We start from the raw sequence: 15,730 nt of genomic DNA on the forward strand, positions 1-15,730 counted from the left end.
TTTTACACCACAGCGCCCCGTCTCTCCTTGGCCCTCTTGAAAATACAGTCTCATTCCTCCGAGGCCGCTCTCAGTGCAGCCACGGCAGGCTGAACTGCTCTTTTATTCACATGAATGAGGCCCTGTTTTGCCTGGAGAATCAGACAGACACACTAGTCCATGTGAGAGTTCGAAGAATGTCTGTGGAAAATCAGGGGCTTAGTGAAATGGTATCTGAGGTATTACACGTGCGCATTTGTTTTGCGGCCGTTTTCACCATCCATACGTGTGAGCTTAGAACCAAAAAGGTTTTGCTTATGTTTTTCTAAGCATTCCACGCCCTGCTTTGCTTTTATCCCGGCTTCGTTCTTCATCCCAGTGAGCTGCGATCCAGTGGAAACTGTGGAGCTCTCTGTGTGAATCAATTTGTAGCTTCGGCTTCTATTAACGACGGCTTGTTTCTTGCTTGTGTAAATATATCTCAAAGTCTGCTAATCAGTCGGGGTTTTGCTGGATTTTAAAAAAGAGAAAACCCTGTGCTTTCTCCCAGTAACATTTAATCAATTTATCTGCCAGGTGGCAGCTGCCTCCATCTGGAGTAAGCTTTACTTCCATTATTGTTATTTTTTTATGCTAATATGCTATACGTTTACCAAATGGCTGCTGCAAGCAAGTTTCATTCCCTTGAATAGCCTGTGTAGCTTGGCAAAGAGTTTAGACATATGTAGCCTACAAGTGTCTTGGTTTTCAGAGTGTTGCGAGGCTGCCAAATGTGACTGTGAATAGCTATGTAAACAAGATAGCTATGCGAGGCTAGACCTTGCACTGATTGCCTAAAGTGAAATACCATTCCTTGGCTTCCATCACATTTTTACAACTGTGTTAATGATGGCAAATAAAAGCTCGCTAGGTAGCTGCTCAGTTACTATCTGCTTGGACTGTCTCCAAACAAAGGCTTTATTTCATTTAGTTTCTCCTATCACCTTGATAAGGTGTTCGTAAAGAGAGAAGCTCTGCTACCCTTTTCTTTCTTTTCTTTCCCAAATCCTTGAATCTTGGTATCCACGAGTGTGAAGTTGACCATATTTTGTGAGGTAATTTCTTTGAGTTACTTTGTTGGGAGATTGAGGAGGATTGTTTTATTGCTTCCCCTTCTCCCAAACCCCCTTCAGGCAAACACTCTTTTTTAATTAGTTGCGTTAGACCCCATTTCTCCTCGGATTCCCTTAACTTGTAAAGTGCTCTCTTAAGAGTCCATGAAGGCTAAAAGGGGCAGTGAATGATTTGGAGTCAGCCTCGGCCTGCCAGTGGAGAAATGGGAGGGACTCTCGGCTCTTGTTCTCAGTATGAGGAACAGTAACTTCTAACAGCAGTCACACAGAGCCTTTGTTCTTTATGGATGTAGTACGTGTGACAAAGACAGGCGCTGCTTTAAAGCCCCATCTGGAATAGCACTGTTCCGATTTCTAATACGAGAAGAAAGGCCCCTTTAGGTAATACCTGTCTCAGAATGGTTAAAATATTCTCATAGATCAATCGAGCACGTCCGTTTTCCCTTCTTTTATTATGTTTTGGCAGCAGAGAAACTGGCTTGTTACATTGTAGAGATTTAGTCATGTGTTAAAGTCGAGCTTCTGATGTACACCCCCACCACCACCCACAACCTAACCCTCCTCTTGGTTTACAAGTCTGTTTTCTTCCCCCCAATCTCTTTTTCCTTCAACTTGTGTGCTCATCCCTGGTGAATGTATTAAATGAAGTTACTAGATATGAGTGCTTAAGAGGCCAAGGCCTCTGAGGCTTGCCAAGTCTCTCACAGGCTTGGCTCAGTCATCCGTGTCACTTTTTTTTCCTGTTGTTTCAGCTACTGGCTGACTTATTTGTATTACTGAGCACTTATTCTGTTTCTCTCCTTCTCTCGCTCTCCGTTTGCTGCTTCTGAGCGGCTTGAGTTTTTTTCCCCCTGGCGTGAAGAAATCGGGCTAAAGCAAACAGTTTGAGTCAGCCACAGCTTTTGTTAAGTATTCATTTTTAATGAGCCCAAGTTTCAGCAGAATCCTGTAAAGCATAAATGGAGTAGTCAGACTGGGGAGGGAGAAGGCGAGGGGCATGTTGGTCTTTGATTCTCCTTGCTCAGCAACACTTGTACTAATTATTCATTGATGTGGATGAATGAAACCATTTTCAGTTTGACAGTTAATGTTTGATATATGATCCCTTGTTTTCCCGGTCAACGTCTTCTGGTTTTGTTGGCTCTTACAAGGAAAATTGTTAACAATTTTAAGGAGGATGTAATGTTTCTTGTTCCAGCAGTGCACAACCCTATTAGATTTTATTTCCCCTTGTATTCAGAAACAGAGACCAAGTAACCAGTTTTATTTTGTCAGGGGGAAAAAGGGCTTTATAGCTGCAGAAGAAAGGTGCTCAGGGGAAAAGGTATTGTGATTGCCCGTTTGAATGCCGAACAAAATTGAATAGACACAGTCAGCTTCCCAGATACATGCTTAGGCCTGTAGAATGTGGAGTGCTTCGCTTGTAACTGCACCGGTTGTCTTCTTTCATTATCTGTTAATGGTGCCCAACTTGACAGAGCCATGTGATAAACAGAGGAGCTGTGAAATCCTGGAGGTGGAGTTCTCGTCTGCCTGATAATGGGATCTCATCTGCCAGGGAGGGGAGCCTGCCTCCAGCCAATCCAGCTTTGCTGTGCACAGAAGATTCACTTGCACTCAACTCGCTTCACTGCCGTCCTGGGCCAACTTAAGCCTCACATTGTCCTGAAAATGTTGCTGTTTAGCTTACGTCTTCTCAGTACACTTGACAAAAAAACAAAACAAACAAAAACGGCTGTTTAGTTGTCTGGTAGAAACTGAGATTGACGTGCTTTTCCACCTACTTATCAATCTTGGATCCTTTAAATGTTTGTGTAACTAAGGCGAGGGTGCAGACTGCGTGTGTAAATATCATAAACATTGACCTTGTGAAACGTATACATACTGTGATAAGGGAGGCTCTGTGGCTGCTGTGGTGTTAGGTTACTATGAGAGGGGGGGGGGGATCCAGCTTCTCAGGACAGTTGCCCCAGGAGCTGGAGGAGGTTTTTACCAGCAGAATCCCCACAACCCCCCACCACTACTGAAGCAAAGACCGACCAACGTGGTTTGTAGCACAATGAAGGGCCCCCTGCACACCAACCTCAACTCAATTTCTATTGATCCCTCCTGCCCGTGTCTCCTGCTGCCCCATGTTTGGCTTCTGTGCAAAAAGGAAAAAAAAAAAGCCCAAATGCGTGGACTATTTGCTGTAGTTAATTGGATTCTGACGGCGAGCCAATATCACGTTTAAGATGATGAAAATGTGTCAACCTGCTCTTTGGGTGAAATGAAAACGATCCTATTAATTTATGACTATGAAGCAGTCCAATCTTTGTTTTCCCGCTGTCTCCTCGTGTGTGGGGAGAGTTTCAATTGGCGGCGTTCAGACAAAGAATAAACAAACTGTGAGGTGTTTCCTGCCATGGCTGACATGTCAGGCACAGAACTGCAAAACGCGAAAATGAGATGAAAAAAATGTGATGTCACACGGCGGGCTGTTAAAATCTGCCTCCCCAAATATGGCTAATGGACTACTCACATCATCATCCCCACTTGTTCCTGCCTTCTTAATGGCTGGGGTGACTAATTAATTCATTATCCAAAAAATGCAAATGAGCACCACAAGACTGAGCAGCATCCAGTCGCCTCCCTCTTGTGCGTGTCCCTGGAGGTGCACATACTAATGTTTTCAGATTTAATTCAGCAACCTGTACGTGAGAACGCCATTTTATGTGGTTATTTATATATTTATATTACCATTACAACGTGTGCGCAGAGTAAATGTAGCCTATTAAGCCATTATTCACAGAGGTACGAGCTTTCTCGGCTCCCATTGTCTCGGGCTTGTGTTTTAGTCACATTCCCATGAGCGTTATCATTGATCGGCTGATGATGGTCGGTCGGGCCACTTTGGCTGCCGTGGATCTCGCTTCCTCGTGCAGTTGCACGCACGCACGCACACACACACACGCGGTGCGCGCAGCGCTTCCCTGCGGGGCTGCCATCAATCACCAGCCCCATTGGCGTCCCCCCAACCACCACCACCCCTTTGTCCCTGACGATTATTTGAGTCCAGTCCATGCTTTTTGTTTCGCTCGAGTTTTTATTTCGCTTTTTTTTTTTTTTTGGAGTGTGGTCGGCGTAATTCTCCTTCACTTGTGTCTGGATAAAGAAAGACTAGGTCAGCCATGTGGATGCGTCTGTTGAACAGCTGAAGAGAAGGAGGAGGAGGGGGGGGGGGGTTACAGAGACGAAGGCAGCGATAGGGAGAGCGTGGAGTGTGTGTGCATAGGAAAGAGGGAGAGGAGAAGAGTGGGGCGCGCGCGCGCGCGTGAGTGAGTAGCGCGGTGTGGTGTGTGTGAGTGTGTGGAAAAAGGAAGCAGAGCCTGTTAACGGCGAACTCACTGGTTTCCTACCCCTCGAAACAAGCGCCGTGTTACTTTTCATGAGGACACTTATCATCGGCAGCAACAACAACGCGGCGGAAGCGGGAGCAGTTTCCAGGGGAGACGCGCTAACGTTGTGGTGCCTTTTTATCGGTTGTTTCGGACGTGAGCAGTCTATCAGTAAAGTGAAACCGTCTTTTGTTGAAGCAAGTGCTCGCCTGAGCCCCTCCGTGCGGGCAGCGTTTTTTTTCTTTAAACGTGTGTGTGGGGTGGGGGGGGTGGGGGATAAAAGTGTCCCGTGTTCGCCCCGCTTGGTCCCGGTTCTTGGATTTGGTCCAGCTGGCTTGCCCTTTTTTTTTAAGGTTCGCTGGGTCACCTCGGACAAGGATCGTCTTTTCAACTTGTTTGCAGCAGTCTGTGGGACTCCCAAGAATCACCAGACTGGCGGGTGAGTAGTTGAATAGGGGAAGAAAAAAAAAAGATTGTAGGATAGTTGTGGTTGGAGGAGGAAGAGGTGGGGGGGGCGCAGACTGGGAGCAATGTGTGGGTGATAAAAGAAACTGAATACGGGTGATAGTGGAGACTAAAAGCCGGGTGACAGTTGTAGTTTCAGCTAGACGTGTCCTAATTTCGTTGTTACCCGGAGGAGGAAGCGTGAGTGACCTGGAGTCAAATGTTTTGAGTGCTCTGGGGAGCTGAAAGTTGGCTGCATTGTTGTAAAACTTGGCTCTCTCTGGACTGTTGTGCACCCCGAAGCAACCCCTGTGACCTGCCCAGCCCGCTGCAGTCCTCCAGGAGCTAATGGTTTTAGAGTGAGAATAATGAAGTAAACGAGAGAGTTTACACGCCAGGCTGGCTGTCCAGGAAACGTACAGACGTGAAAGTTACTGGTGTCTGTGTATAGTGGGGGTGATCAAACGACCTTGAGTGGAGAAAATGAGTTGTTTTGACAAGAGAAATGCTGAAAAAGATGTTGATGAGTGGGGGATTTCCCCTGGTTTTTCATTAAGGATTGCGTGTGATTTGCAGTTTCGCCTGCCATGAATTGATCATGAAAAGTGTGTTATTTTTTTTCTTTCTTTCTTTAAAATGTGGATAGGAAAGTGTGGGTGTGAGACCAGCTTTGCCAGTTCCAAACTGTTGAAGGACCACCAAATTACCTTGACTTCCCCCCTCTTTCAGCACCCGAGAGGCTATGAACTCTGGCCTAAGCACATGCAGCTCTCACTATGTGTGTGTGTGTGTGTGTGTGTGTGTGTGGTGGTGGGGGTCCTAGCCTGTTGTTGAAAAGAGCAAAGTGGGGTGGGGGCTTTCTGGTGGGATGTGTGTGTGTGTGTTTAGGAGGCACCAGCTTAGGATTTAGGAGCAGACTACAGTTATTTGTCTGAAAGACAGCTTATAGTGTTTTTGAGTTATTGTGAAACAGAGAGGAAGGGTCTGTTTACTTGAATCACTGAAAACTGATCGTAGCTATTCTTGATGTCACATGCTGAATCCACATGGTATGCAGCTCCATAAGCACAAAGAAAGCTTCCTCCCTGACAAAGATTCAAATTGAGGGGGGGTTGCCTTCAATCTCAGCCACATAAACACTCCTTTCTGAAATCCCGCTCCTCCGGCTGCTGCATTTTCTCCTCGGCGCGGTTACATGCACCGTTGAGTCGAGCCATGGTTACGGCTCGACTGTGACATTTAACTGGACCGCCATCCTTGTCCGTGTATACATTCCGGGTAAGGGAACTGTGCCAGGGACTGAAACGTGTGCTGTGATGCAACATTGTCGTGAGAAACCAGTCAAAGACATCATTGTACATGCAAGCTCAGCTTATAGGTTTGAATTGGGATTTTTTTTTTTTTCTTTTGGTCAGATGTCACTCTGGTTATAGAATTAGGGTGACAGTTTGGAAATGGGTTGATTTGAAATCACAATATCTGACTAAAGAAAGTGGAAAAAATGTGAATGACAGCAGATTTCTAGGGAATCCGGCTGTGTTAACATGGACTAATGTTTTAGGTCCATTTGAGTCTGGTTGAGTGTAAACGTGCAGAGTCATTTGATCATCATCCGGATGTGTTCGTCCGGCCTTGACAAGCTCAGTTTCTGTTGGAATGAGATGTTTACATGTATTTTAAACATCTGGTTTTGGTCAGATGAACACAACAACTGTTTCTGTCTAGTTTTGTGTGAACATGCTCACTGGACCGTTGCATAGATTCAGATGTGGCGTTGCTAATTGCGAGGAGCTAATCTCCGCCATTCCTGGCTTCCTGTGTCAGTTTTTGTCCTCTGCAGCTGAGAAGTGACCTCTAGTTTAACGATTCAGATGTGATTAATCCATTTGAGTGGGATGACGGTACTTTGGCTAATGTGGAAGGATCACAAACATAGTAGAGTTCACACAGCTTTAAAAGTGTGACAACATATTGATAATAAGGTACAATCAGAGGGGGAAATTAACACCGAGTATCTTTGTTGATGTCCCTGTGGCTCATAACTGCACTTTGAATCTTAATTTTGGATGTGAATGAACTTCCTTTGGCGAGTGTGACCGTAACAATGTGAAATGGCTTCCCTTTGACTGAGGGTTTTTAGTTGATATCACCTGTTCTAGGCTTTTAAAATGCAGCATCCTAAACATGTGGCCATCTTTAAGCTTTCTGTGTACCACATAGAGCTAACGTCTTTGTTGTTCATATTGTCTGTCTGATGGTCACTAAGTGGCCCAGGTTTGGTGCTTTTTTTTTTCCTTTTTTCCTTTTTCCTTATCCTAACGATAACAAACAATCAGCGGTGTGACAGAAATTACGGTGGCGCCCGCTTCATCTTTGATTGAATATAATCGCTGTCACGTGAAAACTTGCATAGCATTTTCCCTCTGAACTTATTTCGAAATGGCATCCTCCTCACTTCCCCAGAGGTTAGAATATCCATTTAGTTTCACTACTTGTGGAGTGAATGGAAGAGGAAGTGGTTGGCCTTCTTAATTGAGTTGTATACAGGAGCCTGAGTTGTTTTGCACTGTGGGGTTGTATGGCTAAGGAGGGCTGAGCATTTCACTGTAAAGCTGCTGTCAGGTGAGAGTACAGCAGCGTCAGTCTTAATTATGTACGCACGTCTAATGTCGGCACCATTTCAATCATCTCTTTTTGCAGTGCTTCCTAACAGTGTTTGTGGGAAATTAAATCTGAGGTGGAATTTGATCCGGGTCCGAGTCAACAGTCTGTTGTTGATTCGTGTAAACCAGGGGAAGCATAGTAGCAGCGTGAGTCAACCCTGCTTCACAAACACTCGTCTCGCCGCTGACAAGGTACAGAGAGCTAGTAAACATGCAGCTCACATACAGGCGTGTGCATGAGTGTCACCTCCGAGGAATCAGAGAGGTGATATCAGGATCAAAGAGGCTGTTTCTGGCCACACAAAGGGAGAGATGCTCCATAGTGTGAGGCTGTAACGGCTGTCTCGCAGCGCAGAGGCGGCTCAGTGTTTGACAGGGCATTGGAAAAACGTTATTTAATCTGCTCGCATGATGGCCCTCACTGGGGTTGCACCACGCTGCGTCTCTGCCCCCTCCTTTCCTCCCTGTGTCAGGATGATGGCAGGAGCTGGATGTTACAATAACTCAGAGGTTGTCTGTGTGGTTTATTTATTTATTTTCACATGTAATGATGTAATGCATAAAGAATCGGAGGAAAGCAGGTTGTATTTAAAGCCGTGTTGGCAGACTTCTCATTTTCTCCCTAACCAGAGAGTCTGCTGTGGGCCTTGAAATCGTTTCTATTTGAGTAATGGTCCAACTCATTTGTGTTCCACTGTAATTACAATGCCATGATCTAGTTACTATTAGAATAGGTTACATGGAAGCAAACACATAATGTGTGACTGTATGGGTCTTTGGAATATAAGCAAAGGTAGACTGTGTCCTCTGAATGTGTGAATGCAAGAACTGGAAAAATCTGTAAGTGGGGGCTTCCGTCCCACTCACTGAAACTCCCTCATGGTGCGATGATGAATCTTTCCAGGTTTCGTCGGATCTTTTGCGGGTTTCATGTCTAAATGGCACAAGCTTGCTCCGCTCCTCATGACCTATTGTCCTTGCAGATAGTTCAGTGACTCATTTTGAATACATTAGCCACAGATTGACATAGTAACAATAGTAGCACTGTTAAGGAGGCAGTACCCTCTGGTGGGTGACTACAGAAATGGAGAGCGATGAAGGACTGGAGAGGTGCTCTGACTGTTCATAGAAAATTCCAACTAGTGCATTTGTGCGCAGAGGAAGGGTTGATATCTTTAATTAACATAAACCTCAGGAGCAAGCGACGAGTGAGAAATTGGGATAATTGAAAATGGGGCCCACCCCCCCGCCCTCTCTCTATGTCTGTACATCCTTAAAGCAGCTGAGCCCATCAGAGGGAGGTTTTCTCACATGTTAAGTGTTAGGGAGGTGGGGGGGGGGACATCTGGCCTTGTTAATGCAGTGTATGGTCATAAAGTGGAATGGCGGTCCCCACAGGGCCTGTGTGTCCTCTCTACCTATTTGTCCTCCCTGTTGACTGTCTGCCCCTTTGACACCAGCGCTGACACATCTATGACAATAACCCTGCAATCTTGCTTTGAGGGTTAAACACTGCTGATATCTGAGGGAGATCACGTAAATCATCACATGCCTGACTGTGACGTGCGTTTTTATTCACCAATCCTGATTCCTTTTATGTACTTAGAAACGTATTGACTGGAATTTTGGTGCTCCACCCAAACAGCCATAATTGTTACAATCACATGTTAAAAAGAATCAGTTGCCGGTATTCAGGTCTCGACCTTTACACCCTGCTTCCGTGGGACCGGTAATCAAACGACACCAGCGGGGAAGCATTCATGCGGTGTATACAAATCCTATTTTATCAAGTAAACATTTAATGTGTTTAAATGTACCACAGCTTTATTTATGCATCGAGTCTGCTGTAAAGTGTGAATTATACATTAGCCGATGAATAATTCATCAGCGCCATTCCTTAATGATTACTTGCCAGGCAGCGAATGGTAATATTTGCTGATAAATTTGCCCATTGATCTTGCTTGTGTTTAACCAGGTTTGTGGAGATTATGTGCTTCTTTTTGGAATCTTTTTTTCAAAAAGGTGTAATCAAAAGCAGCTAATTGTTGTGGTTTCTCTTTTTAAACGCCTCAGAAAAATGAAACGTTCGCCACTACGGCGTCTGCTTGAAATGGTTACAGTCAGAGTTTCCTAAGCAGACGGTACTCAGTGCGTTTAGCTTTTTTCCCCCATAACATTTGAGCTCGGTGTGTTGATATAGTGGTTCTCTTCGTGAGTTCATCCTTGCTCCTCAACAGATCAAAGTCCAATTACATTTTCGTCCTTATTTTCTTTTTCATTTCACGAGAGGCTATGCCTGTCCTCAGTCTACATGCCGTCTGTCAAGTTGGTAAATTAGTCAATACTTGATAAAGGTTGTCTTTTGATACGGTGTTTTTATTGGCGCGCCTTTTTACAGCCACACCGAGCAAGATTATCGACACATTATCCTTATAATGCTGCGAGTCTGGCATCGCCTAAGCCTCAAAGCGCAGGCTGTGACTGCGGATATATTGCCTGTCCACACAATGCGAAAATATTGACTTAGTGTCACTCCCTCATTTGATTAGTTGTATGGGGGATTCTGCTTTTCATTTGTCACCCCGGAAACCTAAATGGGGAAAACACAGCGACTACCTCTTTCAGTCTTGAAATGAAGCGCTGGAGCAGTGCAGGCGCTCACATCTGGAAAAACTCTCTAAGCAGGAATGAATGTCTTTATAAGTCAAAGTGTATCGGTGGTGCTTGTCAGTTCAGTTAGTATCCACATAAAGCCTACGTTTGACAGGTTTTCTCACTGCAGAATGTACAGCAGTGATGTAGTCCAACAATTCCACTTTGATTCTGCAGCTCAGCTGAGTGGGAATCTTCTTCTTTTTAATGCGTATTCATAGTGCTCACGAATGATTTCATTTAGTTTTGTCTGTGAGAAGAGGAGCTTAAAGCAGACGACTGTTCTGCGTAAGCCAGGTCACAACAAGAGCACCTTGCATTTAATCCTGTAGAATTCATCAGTGCTCTTGTTCTTCTAAAAAATAATGAGGTAGACAGGAGGAGCTGCCCCAGGCTGCGTGTAGGAAGATGATCTCTCTGAACCGGCAAATCATGCCTGTTTTTTTTTTTATGCTAAAAAGACAGGCTAATGACTATTCTTGATGTGTGTCAGTGCTGTAAGTTAACTAGAGTTAATTCACAGGACGATCTAATGGGCTTGATTGTCAAGCTGAGCCGAAGCAGCCAGTGAAAGGCTTGTGCGGCGGGGCGGGGGGGCACGTAATTGTTTTTGCTGGCGGTGATTCTCGCTGGAAGGGATGACTGCACAATTCAGATATGTAAACACAAAGAAAGTGAAAGACGGTATGCTGATACTGAAATTTCTAAGCTCTGTCCAATGGCTCTTTGGATTCAGCGTGACTGAAATGGTTATTTCACAAACCTGTTTCTGCTCAACTGTGCATTTCAGACGTGTAAATCATGTTTGGAAAATGGAGATCTTGAGGAAATCATTAACTGTGACAGTGCACAGTTAAACAAAGAGAGGACAAGGTGAATGCAACGGAGAATATCGTTCATGGGAGGCGGTGATGCCATTGCCCCGACAGTCATCTGTTCTTAAGTGGAGTTTGCTAAATAGATTTAATACTTATACATTTATCCGGGCTCACAGTTGTTTTTTTTTACGTTCAAGTCTGGTTTAAATTGTGCTCACAGAATCAGATTTTGTAACGTTTATCAGGCTATAGCGGTAGTCGACTTCCACTTCTTCTATTTCATAAATAACAAAGCTGCTGAGCGCTGCGCCAGTATAAGAGAAGGGTTGCCATGATAAAGTCAGATAAGGATCAACCTAAGACCCACCAGGAAGCAGCCCAGTTTGCAAACATACAGTTATTGGGGTTAGTGCTTGAGTCAGCGCTGGGGCAAGACCGGACATCTGTCTCCCAGTGATCTATAACACCCACAATCCCTCCCACAGACTGTCGGCTTTGGCACTCAAGCAGCACACCGGTTGCTGTAGTACACCCAGCCACCCACAGCAGTGGCTTATCTCACAAGCATAACAAACAGCAGGCTAACAGAAAGGATAGAAAGCAATAGGACACACAGCAACAGAGGACCTTAAGAGCCCTGTGCCATCATAACTCCACTTCAAAATACAGGCCTTTGTTCTGAGATTGTTGGAGAGGACATCACAGCGAGGTAGCAGCACATCTTTTCATCCTCAAACACACTCGCTCCCACTCAGTCAGTCGCTGTCAGTGAAGGAGATCCTCTGCGTGATAGGGCTTCAGAGAAAGGTAGTCCTCTGGGACTGTTGTTCAGGGATCTCTGCAGTTCTGCTATGCACTGATTAAAGGAACACTTGTAGATAATCCTTTTAAAAATAGCTCTTTGTTGTAGTGCTGGAGTGAGTTGGGGGTGTGAGAGGATGGGGGGGCGAGGAAAAAAAAAAAAGAAGCCCCAGATTTGGATTTTTAAATGGTTATCACCTTGATATCCGCCACTCTGCTCAGATGAATATTTAATGACACGGGGACGGAGATAGAGCTGTTACAGACTGCTGGTAAGGAATTGAGCTTCTATTTAGAGCCCATACTGTTCCATAAAGTCATGGCATTGGTAGACAGCCCAAGGTTATTAGTGTGGTACGAGAGTAGTGTGTGTTTGCGGTGTGTCTGTGGGTTGCTAAAGAGTTCTCACTCCTTTCTTGCTGCAGTGATATGAAGGAGAGAGATGAACTCGGTCTGTTATTGAGCATTCGCTCATGAATCCTTGATGCATTATGTGTGTGAGAATCTGCGCTATAGTGGTAGCAGCTCTGCACTTATTGCACGGCAGCAATACTGTTGAGGCACACTTCACTTGAAAAGGTATATGTTGCCTTTTACTACCTTAGCTTTGATTTTTTTTTTCTTTTCATGTCACAGGATCTCTGCCCTCTGGACACTTGTTCGATGTCACTTACATCATGCAAAATTGATTGCTACGGGTCGAGTCAGTCCTGGCTGCAATGAAGCTATCACAGTGTAAAGACAGATTTCCCTCCATCGATTCCCCCCAACCTGATACTTTAAATCGCAAGTGAGGAGAACCTTTGAATTGATGACGGTGTTGCTGCTAGATTTTGGGTTTGGATAATTAAATCGAGCTTGTATTAGGACTATGTTGCTGCTAAGTATATTTAAACACTCGTCGAGGCTCTGCTTGATTCATCTTGTTTACTCATTACATGATAGCTGTGGTGAAAGCAATTACTTTCAGCTTTCGAGTACCTTGCTTCTGGTCACACTACGGCTCTTTTTCATTTCACCGGTGCTCCCAAGGCCCAGAGGCTTCCAATCAGTCCAGCGAGTGGCGTACGCTAACATCATGCCTCTCTGTGAAGGGAATAGGTGGGTAAACACAGCAGAGTCCTTGAAGCACTTCCCATCCCTGCTATTGGATTACCAGCTGCCTTTCCAGGCCTCATCCGCACAGATGAGCGCCAAGATCAATGGAGCTCTTAGTGCAAGCTAATTCGATCACAAATGGCTTTGCTACTGCTGATCAGAGTTTTTCTTTTTTCTTTTTCTGTCTCGATGTTAAACAAAAAACGTAATCAAGTCAAGCCCGTGTGCAGTGGCCACATATTTTCAGCTGCTCTAACTCCCACAGACTTCAATTAGGAGGCTTTTCATATTCATTATTGAATTGTTGGGTTGGCCTGCTGAGAAGAGGTGTAGAGATGGAAGTGGTGAGCTGCTGCGTAAAGTGATCCGGCCGGTTTTGCTGAGTGTAGCAGGAATGCTGTTTTTTCTCCAGCGGAGCAACTGGCATCATAAATAAGCAAGGAGCACGTTTCTAGAGAGATGAGGTGTCTTCAGCTATGACAGCGGGAAAGGGTTGAAGGGCATATTGACCCTCATGTTCCGAAAAGGGAAAAGCAGACTTTTCATTGCCCCTTGTTCCCTGTTAATTATTGTTTGATGCTAATAAAGGAGGGTGGGGGTGGGGCATGTTATGAAACATAATTATTCATTGCGGCATTTCCCCTGGATGAGCCTTGTTCCCCACCTCCCCTTGTGCTTGTTGAGGAGGCTGCCAGGGCTGTCAATTGAGTACAGCAGACAAAGATGTCCCCTCAGCCTTTTAAGGAGGGGACATGAGGGAGCAGGGTGAAGGACGCCATTTAACCAAGTGATATATGAGGAGAGACAGCAATATATGTAAAGAGCTGCTGAAAGAAAGAGAGAAGGTCAAGGCACATTACACTCCAGCCATTTATCGGTTGAGAACATAGTCTAACCAGGACTGCAAATACAGTTGCTCAGCAGCAGCAGTTTTTGTTTATATATTTATGTGGTTTGTGTGTGTCACACTTTTTAGCTTGACATGTGTGCATACAGACAGATGAATGTGGTACTGTAGTGAATATGCTTTTTATAAGCCTGCAGATGCAGCGGGAAGCTATTTTAACAAGAGTGTAGCTCCACAAACCTGCCCTCTTAGATTTTCACCAAGCAAATAGCACATTGCATTTGAGGCTAATTTCCTATGCATGGACACAGCATACGGTGTGCTTGAACACTATGCAAGCATGCGATTAGTTAACATTTGTAGCTCGAAACATCGTGGTCCTTTAACAGTTAAACTCCAGCAGTGTGTGCTCAATTATTGATAAAGCATGTCATTCTCATATTTAAAAGTATGTTATTTATGTAGGCCAGGGTAGCGTTTTATTTTCACTGTTATTAATGTTCTGGTGATGAGAGGAGACGTCGGTGAGACTGCTATAGTCGAAGCCTAACATTAACATTCCAAGGATATCTGAGGCTTATTCACAGCAACTCAGACACGCAGCCAGCTTTGTTCACCTTTGGCTTAAAGAAGACAGTCAGACTACAGGAAGTCTGAGTTGTGATGCTGTTGGGAATGTGTTTTTAATGCGCTATTGTTGTTGCACTCTGAAGGACGCAATCTGTAATCCAATATATTGCAGCTGTTAGGTGTTTGGTAAAGATGAATAATATGCAGCTTATGTTTGCTTGAGGCATAGCACACTATCAGTTGGGGATCAAGTCTCCATTTCACACATGATCACACACAGTTAATCCGCAGATCACCACTGTACACTGTGTAATACTCGGCTTGTATTCCTACATTTTTCCAAAAGCCCATTGTTCTTACAGCTGACTGCTGCTGTTAAATATTTCTGGAAAATCATTTCTTTTTGTAGCTTATGTCTATATTTAAGCGAGCACCTCTGCTCGTGGCCGAAGCAGTAAACCACGCAGGTCCGACTCCTTCACACTCTCTAAAATGAATTGTGTGTATTTGTAGGCTACCCGTGTGTGCGGCCTGTGTGTTTGTGGCAGAGTGCACTAAAATGCCACTGCTGTAAGAGGCCCAGTCCCAGGCACTGCATGTTTTATGAGCTGTCCTCAGAGGATATGGGAGCTCTGAGCTCAGATCATGCTTGTTCCAGCAGTGCTTTCATCACCCCTAGCTGCTTCTTCCACCCCACCCCCCCCTTTTTTTTTTTGTTTGGGTGGGTGAGTGAAAAGAGATGCAGGCAGAATCGAGCAAACCACCTTGTCTTTGGTTCTATTTTATTAAGCATGGCTGGCGTCACAGGTTAGCCACGTTTATATTATTTAACTCGTGCACACTGCAGAGGTTTCTTTGGCCTCTGACTTGGATCACAGCCCTGCGCGACTGAGATGGTGGATGACAAGTTTGACCGCTGCACTGAATTTTGCCCTCCCTGAGTCACCTCCCCTGCCGACTGCTCTCTAAACCCGTCCTTTTTCCTCCAAACAAACAAATCTCCAAATGCAGGTTTACTGACAGCATCTATTTGCAGTGTTTACACATCGACGCCATATTTGAAGCTGTGGTTGTTAGAGTGCTGAAATCATCATGTAGATGAACAAAAGGGGGGATACTTTGCTTTATTTGTTTTCTAATGGAAATGAGTCAGGCTGGTTTGTGCAGTGGCGGTTGGTGGTTAGAAGAGAGCCGTTGACGTATGAAAAAAGAGACCTACCTAATTAGAGGTAATACCATCCTGTGGTATGTAGAGGTGGAGGTGTTTTTAGCTTGGATCATTATAAGCAATTAAAAGGAGGGATTGTCTTCCACCACCCCGACCATCTGCTCGGGGACAGAACAGAATTTGCCACCACACGCTGCTTAA

The 15,730-nt window shown here is 44.9% G+C and overlaps 3 protein-coding genes across 4 annotated transcripts in view; 1 reads left to right on the top strand and 2 right to left on the bottom strand.

The window, feature by feature from the left end:
- Window positions 1-15,730, bottom strand: part of LOC140271377 (uncharacterized) — a 160,849-nt gene that overhangs the window by 116,342 nt on the left and 28,777 nt on the right. The window lies entirely within an intron of this gene.
- spsb1 (splA/ryanodine receptor domain and SOCS box containing 1) overlaps window positions 1-15,730 on the bottom strand; it is a 225,925-nt gene that overhangs the window by 96,409 nt on the left and 113,786 nt on the right. The gene's annotated exons all lie outside the window — the stretch shown is intronic.
- rerea (arginine-glutamic acid dipeptide (RE) repeats a) overlaps window positions 4,753-15,730 on the top strand; it is an 88,776-nt gene continuing 77,798 nt past the window's right edge. For both annotated transcript variants that reach the window (XM_072366558.1, XM_072366560.1), the window contains exon 1: window positions 4,753-4,907. The gene's annotated coding sequence lies outside the window, so the exon portion shown is untranslated. The remainder of the gene's footprint in view (window positions 4,908-15,730) is intronic.

Source organism: Leuresthes tenuis, unplaced genomic scaffold (assembly GCF_036924035.1).
Source record: "Leuresthes tenuis unplaced genomic scaffold, fLeuTen1.0.hap1 SCAF_16, whole genome shotgun sequence".
Classification (NCBI taxonomy): Eukaryota; Metazoa; Chordata; class Actinopteri; order Atheriniformes; family Atherinopsidae; genus Leuresthes; species Leuresthes tenuis.